At 38.8% G+C, this 11,365-nt stretch overlaps 1 pseudogene; it reads left to right on the top strand.

Moving 5' to 3' along the window:
- The first annotated feature begins 311 nt into the window (after nucleotides 1-311).
- LOC113925071 lies at nucleotides 312-1,708 on the top strand (annotated as a pseudogene).
- The last annotated feature ends 9,657 nt before the right edge of the window (nucleotides 1,709-11,365 follow it).

Here is an 11,365-nt window from a genome sequence, read left to right as displayed (position 1 = left end):
TGTGTTTCTCTAATTACTTATGGAATAATTAACTACACAGATAAATAAAATAGCTGGATATGAAATAACATTTTGTGAAATTTAAACATCTACTGTTGAAATGGCTAGTACTTAACTCAGCTTCTGAAAAGTTCAGAACAAAATTGAAATGGACCCTAACAGATATTTTCTTGTTAGAATCTGGGATGAATTTTTCGCTAGCTATAAGATAGCGTTGCCCTGCCCAGCGCCGTCCTTCCTGTGCCAGTCCCTAGCCCCAGGGCCACCTCCCTTCACCCATGTCCATCACTCTGTGTGGAAACTCTGCCAGCATGTTGGACAAACTGCCCTACAAAGTCGCCGACATCAGCCTGGCCTCCTGGGGATGCAAGGCCCTGGACATCGCAGAGAATGAGATGCCGGGCCTGATGCGCATGAGGGAAATGTACTCGGCCTCTAAGCCACTGAAGAGCACCCGCATCGCTGGCTGCCTACACATGACTGTAGAGACAGCTGTCCTCATTGAGACCCTCGTGGCCCTGAGTGCAGAGGTACGGTGGTCCAGCTGCAACATCTTCTCTACCCAGGACCATGCAGCTGCTGCCATTGCCAAGGCTGGCATTCTAGTGTACACCTGGAAGGGTGAAATGGGTGAGGAGTACCTGTGGTACATCAAGCAGATGCTGTAGTTCAAGGATGGGCCCCTCAACATAATTCTGGATGAACGGAGGTGACCTTGCCAACCTCATTCACACCAAGTACCCACAGCTCCTGTCAGGCATCCGAGGCATTTCTGAAGAGACCACAATGGGGGTCCACAACCTATACAAGATGATGGCCAACGGGAAGCTGAAGGTGCCTGCCATCAATGTCAATGACTCTGTCACCAAGAGCAAGTTTGACAACCTGTATGGCTGCCAGGAGTCTCTTATAGATGGCATCAAGTGGGCTACAGATGTGATGATTGCAGGCAAGGTGGCAGTGGTAGCAAGCTATGACGATATGGGCAAAGGTTGTGCCCAGGCCCTGAGGGGTTTTGGGGCCCGTGTCATTATCACGGAGATCGACCCCATCAATGCACTGCAGGCTGCCATGGAGGGCTATGAGGTGACCACTATGGATGAGGCCTGTCAGGAGGGCAACATATTTGTCACCACCGCAGGCTGTACTGACATCATCCTTGGCCGGTAGGTGCCAGGTTGGGGGTCACGGGGAGCGAGGAAGAAGGCAGGCTTGGGGCTACTCTTTGTCCCTGACAGTCTTCCATGGGTCGGCACTCCCCAACAGGCACTTTGAGCAGATGAAAGATGACTCCATCGTCTGTAACATTGGACACTTTGACGTGGAGATTGATGTCCAGTGGCTGAACGAAAATGCTGTGGAGAAGGTGAACATCAAGCCCCAGGTGGACCGCTATGGGCTGAAAAATGGGCGTCATATCATCCCTGTTGGCTGAGGGCTGGCTGGTCAACCTGGGCTGCACCATGGGTCATCCCAGCTTTGTGATGAGCAGCTCATTCACCAACCAAGTGCTGGCACAGATAGAGTTGTGGAACCACCCTGACAAGTATTCTGTTGGGGTCCACTTCCTGCCCAAGAAGCTGGATGATGCAGCAGCTGAAGCCCACCTGGGTAAGCTGAATGTGAAGCTGACCACACTGAGAAGCAGGCCCAGTACCTGGGCTTGTCCTGTGATGGCCCCTTCAAGCCTGGTCATTACCGCTACTGAGAACCAGGCCTATTGTTTGCCTTACAACTGCTGGTCTTGCTGGGATTCCACCTCTCTTCCCCACGAGCAAATGGCACCAAATTTGAGATAGTTTTGTTAATGTTCCCCACTTACTCCCCAGAGCTAGTCACTCCATCTTTGGCCTCTGGTGCATCCCTCACACTGTTGTAAGTGTGGCAGAGGGAACTGAGAAGCCCCTTCTCAAGCCCTGGTCATGAGAAAAGTACACAGGAGATACCCACAGGGAACCATGAGCTCAGGGGTTTTGGAACTGCTCCCTCAGGCAGTCCTTACTCGGATTGGAAGTCAGCAATGGTGGTCACAAAGTGCATGCGCTTTACCATCTAGGCCCTCACCTGGCCTGTGGACCTTGTACACTTGTTCTTAGTTTACTGGTTCGCTGGTTCCTCAGCCCATGACAGATGACAATGAATTATATCAAAGAACAGGGAGGAACTTTTGGGAGTTTGATGCCCCTGAGAGCCCGCCTTAGTGCTGGGCATTCTCTTTTTTAAGAGGTTTCACAGAACAATGAGGTTAGTACTTTCAATTTCTATTTTACAGAGGTTAGAATATACTGTTAAGGGACAGCCAAAAAAGGATAAGAGGAGTGAGAGCCATAGGTTGAGAGAGGCCAGAGAATCATTAAAAGCAGGCATAGATCTACCACCTCTTTGTAACATGATGGTTCCTATCACAACCCTGGATCAAAAAGATTAATTTGGTTTATAATGTTTAATTAATGTTTATAATGTTAAAAGAGAGCAGGAAGGTGGGTAAATAAAAATTTTGGTGCCTAAAAAAAAAAGATAGATTGAGTTGCATCAAGGAAAACAATTAGTCATATCCATGATATATGACATGAAACCAGGGGTCTCTGCCTGCCTGATGCATTGTAATCCACTATTGCATTCTTAGAGATTATTTTCCCCAAATAAGATGCTGAATATGAGAGCAATGGCTGGAAGAACATGTATTTCATTGGCTCAGAGTACTGGAGGTTCAGGTGTGAATAACTTCCTTGTAGGGAGCATTGTGGGAGAGAAAAGGGGTAATATTCAATGTCCAACCTCTCTTCCTCTTTAGAGATATTTCTCATTATGTATGTAGATTTGGTGGGTTGCAGAGCCCACTTAACACCATGTGAAGGATGAAATCTGGGAGAGTCTCATGACAGCCCCTAAGTAGCCTAGGGCATAAGTATATAACTTAAGTTGATGCAAAATGAGTGCAGCCTTCGACTTTAGCTTTATAGTTGAGCTTTTTGTTATAGTGAAATGCATAAAACTTTCAAAGCCACAAACAAAATCCTGCTGAAGATAAAGTGGATACAGAGGGGTGGGAAGTGCTCGAGAGAAGGCAGAAAATGGGTCTAGAACTGTGATCCTACTACATCTGAAACCTGCCCCATCTCTGAAATTTCCAATTATTGTTTAAGTTAATTTAAGTTAGGCTTTGTATTATTTACAACCAAAGCACTGTAACTGGTATAGCCCTTGCCCCCAAGTCTAATAATTAATCTATATATCTTAGTTTATGAAGGTCTAATAGATGCTGGGAATAGCTTAGAAGCTATATACTATTAACTGTGCTCTATCAGGAAATGCAAAAGCACCAATTCCAGAAAATCCATTATATTTTGAGTGGGGGAAAAAAGTGTAAAGTGAAAACAACACCGGGCCTGTGAAAATTATTGTAAACTAGATAGCATTCAAAACTCAGAGGAAGCACAGTTGTTGGAAAATGATTTACCACTGGATCCAAAAGAACATTTTAGGATTTTTTTTTTTTTTGAAACCTCAATAATGTCAGAAGAACATGGCCTCTCTGGGAGACGAAAAACTAATATGAAAGCTAATAGAATAAGAAATAATGTGATGGTATAAATTCAAAAGTCAAAAGGATAAGATGTAAAGGAAACAAAATGAAGTGAGGAGGGATCTGAGTAAGGAAAAGGATGATTAAAAGGAAGCGATTATTGCAATCAGAGAATTAGGATCTGTATTTGAGGAAGTAAAGAGTAAATTTGACCTTAGAAAATCAAATTACATGAAAATTAAACTTCAGAAGCATTCTGAGAGAGACAGAGGTTATGTGTAAACAGAGGAAAATCATCACCTCTAAGTTAGTTAGGTGATAGGTGATTTTTTTCCCTTTTGTTTATTAGTTTTTAAAAACATTTCTTTTATAATGAGTATGTATTAATTTTTATAAGAAAAAGATTTGTTTTCAAATTGTGTTTTTATTGTGTATTCCGCTCCTGGGTATCTACCCAATCTGAAATTCCTCAGGATACAAAAAAAATCATAATCATAATTTTCATAAGAAAGAACAGTCAAAAGGCCCCTACATTGTGGTGATACAGATGTTGGAATTATCTAACAAAACTTTAATGCAGCTATTGTAAAAATGTTTCAAGAATGAATGCAAACACCGTTAAAATGAATAGAGGGATAGAAGTCTCAGAGAAAAGTATAAGGTAAAAAGAAGAACAAATGAAAATTTAGAATTGAGAAGTACAAAAACAAAATTAAAAATTAACAAGAGGCATTCATAGCAGAATGAATATGAGAGAGGAGAAAGTCAATGAACTTGAAGATAGGTCAATAGAAATCATCCAATCTGAACAGTATAGGCAGACAATACCAAAAAGTCTAACATTTGTGTTTTTAGAGTTCAAGAAGAAGAGGAAGTGCAGTGCTGATAAAATATTTGAACCAATGTGATTAAAAATGTCCCGAAGTTGACAAAAGAAACAAATCTATATATTTAAAAAGTGTAGTAAACCCTAAACAGGATAAACCCAAAGAAATCTATTCTTGGGTGCATTATAATAAAATGGATGAAAACAAAAAGCAGAAAAAAAATTGAAAGCAGCTGGAGAAAATTGATGCATTACCTAGAAGTAAACAATGACTCAAATGGTAACAGATTTCTCACTGAAAACCATGGGGTTCAGAAGGAAGGGACACAATATTTTTAAATGTTGAAGTAAAAAGGAAATTCTATATTCAGTGAAAATATCCTTCATCAATTAAGATGAAATAAAGACATGCTTGGATAAAGGAAAGCTAAGAGAAGTCATTCCCAGTAGCCTTGCTCTAGAAGAATGGCTAAAGGGAATTTCTATAGATAGAAGGATAGCAAATGACAGCAAAAGGAAATCTGGAACATCAGGAATAAAGGAAAGAGAACAGAAATGGGAAATACCCGGGTAAATATTATAGACTGTCCTTCTCCTGTTGGGTTATTTGAAATGTTTGTTGGTTTAAAGCAAAAATTATAATATTGCCTGATGGGATATTCAAGGGAAGGACACATAAAAATAAGTCAACAGCATTCTAAAAAGGAGAGGGTGAAAGGATTTATATGGTAACGAAGTTCCTACATTCCACACAAAATGATAAAATATTGATTTTAAGTAAACTGTTCAAAGTTAAGTATGGATATTGTAATCCCTAGAGAAACCATTAAAAATATACAAAGAGATATTTGAAAATACATTAGATAAATTAAAATAGAGTACTAAAAAATGTTTATATAAACTAAAAGCAGGTAGGAAGTGGGAAATAGAGAAAAAGAAAAATTGAGGAAACAAACAGAAAACAAAATAATAAAATGGAAATATTAAATATAAACATATAAATACTTGTATTAATTATAAATGGTCTAAACACTCCAACTAAAATACAGAGATTGTCAGAATGGATTCAAAAGCACTATCTTACTGTATGAGGTCTACAAGAAACTCACTTTAATATAATTATATAGGTATGCTAAGAGTATAAGGATGGAAATACATATACCATGGAAAACACTAATCAAAAGAAAACTAGAGTGGCTATATTTATATTAAAATAGACTTCAGAGCAAAGAAAATTACCAGGAATAAAGAAGGACTATATATATTGATAAAAGTGTCAATATTCCAAGAAGATATAAAAATCCTAAATATGCATGACTGAAGAATTGAGCTTTACAATATGTAAAGCAACAACCATCAGAACTAAAAGGAGAAATAGATACTTCTATAATTATAATTAGAGACTTAAAAACTCATTTGTCTGCAATTGATAAAGTAAGTAGAGAGAAAAATTTTCAAGTATGTAGGACTGAACACTATCTGAAACCAACTTGATCTAATTGATATTTATAAAATACTTCACCTAATAACAGCAGCATACACCCTTCTTTCCTCAAGATAGATCATAAGAGGTAAAAGAATTTAAATCATGCATAGTACATTCTTGGACTTTGATATAATTAAAATAGAAATGAATAACCGAAAGGTAATGGGAAACTATCCAAACACCATGGATCAAAGGAGAAGTTTTTTTTTTTTTTAAAGATTTTGTTTATTCATTTGAGAGAGAGAAGAAGAGACAGTGAGAGAGCACAGTGGGGAGGAGAGGGAGAAGCAGGCTCCCTGCGGAGCAAAGAGCCCAATTGGGGCTCTATACCAGGACCCTGGGATAATGACCTGAGCCTAAGGCAGACGCTTAACCAACTGAGACACCCAGGCACCCCTCAAAGAGGAAGTTTTAAAGGAAATTATAAAATATATTGAACTGAATGAAAATGAAATCAGAACATATCAAAATTTCTGGGTTGCTGAGAAGCAGTACTGAGAGGGAACTTTATAGCATTCATTGCTTATGTTAAAAAGTCTTATGTCAACAATCTAAGTTTCCATCTTAAGAAACTAGAAAAAGAGGAGCAGAATTAATAAAACCAAGCAGAAGGGAGGAAATTGTAAAAATAAGAGCAGAAATCATTGAAATCCAACAGACGAAAACAGAAAAAAGAAGGCAGAAAACCATAGAGAAAATTGATTATGCCAGAACTGAACTCAACAAGTTGAGATCTCTCTTGCAAGCTTGACAGAAAGAGAGAGGAGGAGGGGGGAGAAAGACATAAATTACCAATATTAGAAATGAAAGATAGGATATCATTACAGACTCTGTAGACATTACAACCACAAACAACTCTACACATACACATTTGATAATTTAAATAAAATGGATCAATTCTCTGAAAACCACAAACTAGTGAAATTTATCCTAATTGAAATAACTAATCTGAATAGCCTTGTAATTATTACAGAAATTGAATTCATAGTTAAGCATCTTCTGAAATGAAATATCCAGGCATGTTATAGTTTTGCTGGCCAGTTTCACCAAACTTTTACAGAATAAATAACACCAATTTTACAAAATCTCTTCCAGAAAACAAAAGATGAGGGAGTAATTTCCAACTTGTTTTATAAGGCCACCATTACCCTAATATTAAAACCAGACAAGAAAAGAAAACTACAGACCCATATCCCTCATGAACCTGTCACAAAAACCTTCAACAAAAATATTAGAGTGGAATCCATGACCAAATAGGGTTTATCCTGAGAATGTAAAGCTGTTTCAATATTCAAAAATCAATCACTATCATTGTGATGGTTAATTTCATGTGTCAACTTGATTGAGCCACAGTGTGCACAGATATTTGGTCAAAAATTATTCTAGGTATTTCTGTGAAGGTGTTTTTGGATAAGATTAACATTTGAGTCAGTAGAATAAGTAAGGAGGTTACCATCCATTCCGTGAGTCAGCCTCATCCAATTACTTGAGGCCTGAAAAACAAAAGGCTAAACCTCCCCTGAATGAGAGAGAATTCTTCTGCCTGATAGTCTTTGATCTGGAACATCAGCTTTTCCTGGTTCTACAGCAGCCTGCCAGCCTTCAGACTCAAACTGGGGCATTGGCTCTGAGATTAGGGACTTGCCAGCTTCTATGATCACATGAGCCAGTTCCTTATAATAAATATATTTATTTATTATTTTGGTTCTATTTCTCTGGAGAACCCTGACGAATGCAGTAGTCTACAGATTAACCCTCTATAAAAGAAAAAAAACATAATTATATCAACTGACACAGAAAAATCATTTGACAAAATTTAGCATCCACTCAAGACGAAATCTCTCAACAAAGACAGAACTTCCTCAATAATAATAACTTCCTGATAATGAGCATCTACAGAAAAACTACTGGTAACATTATTAGTGGCAAAAGACTGCATGCTTTCTCCCTAAAATGAGGAACAGGCACTTGTATTCAATATCAGACTGAAAATTATAACCAGTGCAATAAGGCAAGAAAAAGGCATATAAATCATATAAACTAGGAAGGAGGAAGCGAGACTATTCATATTTTTAGATGACATGATTGTCTATGTTGAAAATCCCAAGGCATAAACACTCTTTGGACTGATAAGTGAGTTCAGCAAGTTTGCAAGATACAAGATCAACACAAAAGAAATCAATCTCATTTCTATACACTAACAATAAACCTATGGAAATAAAAAAAAATTTTATTTATTTGAGAGAGAATGAGAGAGAGAGAGAGAGCACATGAGAGGGGGGAGGGTCGGAGGGAGAAGCAGACTCCCTGCCCAGAAGGGAGCCCCATGTGGGACTCAATCCCGGAACTCCAGGACCATGACCTGAGCCGAACCAACTGAGCCACCCAGGCGCCCCTGGAAATCAAAATTTAGAAGACAATAAAAAATGAAATACTTAGCAATACACCTAATAAAACATGTACAGAATCTATATGCTAAAAACTACAAAATACTAATTAAAGAAACAAAAACTACCTAAATAAATGGGCAGATATACAGTGCTTAGAATTGGAAGACTTAAAAAAGATATCAATTCTCCCCAAAGTGATCTATAAATTGAATGCAATTCCAATCAAAACCTAAGCAGGCTTTTTATCATATATATACAAACTGGTTTTAAAACTTACATGAAAAGGCAGGGCCCCTAGGTGGCTCAGTTGGTTAAGTGACTGCCTTTGGCTCAGGTCATGGTCCTGGGGTCCTGGGATCGAACCCCACATCGGGCTCCCTGCTCAGCAGGGGAGTCTGCTTCTCCCCCTCCCCCTGCTCATGCTCTCTCACTCACTCTCTCTCTTTCAAATAAATAAAGTCTTTAAAAAAAATTATGTGAAAAGGCAAATGACCTATAATTGTCAAAACAATTTTGAAAAGGAAAAACAAAGTTGTAGAAATCACACTACTTGATTTTAAGACTTAACTTTAAAGCTATAGTAATCACTGGCATCATGGGGTGGAGAGAAATGAGCATCAGTAAGAAGTGAGATGCAAAACAGGTTAAAATTCTGAAGGGCTAGGAAACAAGTTGATGATGTAATGAGCTGAAAGGAACCTCCCGTTCAGATTTTGAATAATTAAAATAATACATCTTGGTAGAAGATCAACTTAGTAAGCCAGAAGACTTGGGGACACCCAGGTGGCTATCTGAGTTACTATCATGTTTCTTTCCTCATACTTAAAATATTATCTAAACCAAACATACATGTAATGTTTGACACAGCAGTTTAAAATGATTATGAAGCCCTCTTGGTAACTTTTCTCCATCTAGCCATCTTATTGAAATAACAGAAGTGTAAAATTAGGAAGAATTTCAACAGAGTACTGGACAGCCAGGAGCAATGAGTTCAGCAGATCAGCAACCCTGGGGAATTTCTGGGAGATATACAGAAAACGGATCAAATCTATGATGAAGCAGTTGTGGGACAGTGCGTGACGCAATGCAGGTTATAAAAAGAAGACCTCTGAAAAATTCAAGGTCCCCAAAAGAACCCTGGAAAACCCACAATATCTGGCAATGGCTGGAAGTGGGAAGAGGCTTTGAGAGAACTGGCAGGGTTACTAATGAAAAGGCTGCCCCATAGCTGAGCCTCTCCGGCACTTTCAGGGTGGTTAGCTTTAGGATTTGTCCTCAGCATAAATCTGTGAGAACCTTTCCTGATAAAATGGTTGATTTGCCTGGCTTTTCTTAGCCTGTGCTTTAGAGATGGAGAGAGGTGTAGGATCGTGCCACAGATAGGGTCTGCCTGCTGCCAGGTGGCCAGAGCCCCCACACCCCAGAGGCAGATGCACTCCTCATGCCTCAGCCTCTTTCGAGTGAACGCCTGCAATTACAATCCATTGTCACCTGTGCTGAGAACAACCTCCCCCCACTACCAGCGCCAAGTTCTCCATTAGGTACAATAGGCCTAGTGCCTGGGCCCATGACGTTGTTAGAAGCCCAAGAAAATGTTCTAATTATTTTTTAAAACCAGAATTTAAAAAATGAGTATAACCCAGCCTGGATTATGTTTATTTTAGAGCGATGCAGTAATAAACTATAATTTAAAATATTTTTTACAGAGGAAGTGGCCCATGAAAGTCATAATGTTGCTGTGCTCACTACTAATGTTAATCATTGTATATCCTCTTTCTAAGTATAAACAGAAAGTCAAGAATCATCAAATATTTGAAAAAAACCCACACAAATAAAATAGCAAACCCATCTGAAAAGAATAGAGGGAAATAGAGTTAATGGAGAAAAGGCACATACAATTTTGAAAATTCTAATCAGTATTTTCAAAGAGAGTTGAGAGCATTTCATGTGTAAAAAATAAAAAAAGAAGATTCTCTAGAAGCTAATAATTATTGAGCATTTCATTTTAAGCCTTTTCCATGTACTGCCTTTTTCATGCCCAGCCTTATTTAATCCCCTAAAAATCCTATAGACTAGGTACTATTATGAGGTCTATCTTATAGAAAGGAAACCAACCAACGCACAGAGAAGTTAAATCACTTGCCCAAGGTCACAGAGGTTATAAATGGCAGAGGACTGAATTTGAAGTAGTTTTTACAATTTCAAAATAGGATTGCTGAAATAAAAGATTCCTTAGATAGACCTAATAATAAAATGATCACAGACATGCCTGAAGATCATGAAAGATTGAGTGAAGGAATTCTTCCAGAATGGATAGAAAAGGACAGAGATATAAAAAATTTAAGATTGAAGTTAAGAAACAGAAGCAATGGAACCTATCAGCCAAGAGTGATACAACAGGAGAGAACAGGGAAGCAGAACAAGGTACTCACTGAGGAAAATTTCCCTGAACCAGAGAGAGACAGACATTTGGGATAGAAAGAACTTGCTTTGAGAAAATCACCTGCCACCTGCCATAGACATGGTGAAATTTGGGGAGTGCCAAGGAAGAGGAAAAGGGGTTACAAGCTTCCTGAAAGAGAAATAGAAGTGACACTGGGAAATGCCATTGCCATATGAAAACTATAAAGGGTCTCATTGGTATGCTGAGCCTGGCAGAGCAGAAAGAGGGGGGACATCTGGCGCCTTGATACATGGTAGAGTTGCTAAATTAGCCAACCCTGGAAGGGTCTATGTCCAGGCTTCTAGTTGTGAGATACCAAATGCTGCCATTCTGCAAACAACTGCTTGTGTTTTGGGGCGGGGGGGCGGCGGGGGTGAATCTCTTTCTTGAGGGTGAAAGCATCTTGATTGGTACATAAACTCCATAGAAGAGAGGTTGAATATGAAACACACTGATGAGCAAAGGAACCAGCTGAGCTTATAATTTTGTCTAAATAATTGTTATTAATGAAACTGAAATTAAGTGGAAAAGATTTCCAGAACATAAGAAGCATAATGTTAAAAAAAAAAAAATCTGAAAGAAATAAAATTCCAGGTGTTTTCAACAAAACCTGGAGGAAATGGTGGTGCAGAGGAGACCTAAATCTCTGCTAAAGATTCTGCCCACTGGGTAGGAAACAGGAGAGCCCTAGCTC

This window comes from Zalophus californianus, chromosome 2, assembly GCF_009762305.2.
Source record: "Zalophus californianus isolate mZalCal1 chromosome 2, mZalCal1.pri.v2, whole genome shotgun sequence".
NCBI lineage: Eukaryota > Metazoa > Chordata > Mammalia > Carnivora > Otariidae > Zalophus > Zalophus californianus.
This window is presented reverse-complemented; position numbering and strand designations above follow the sequence as displayed.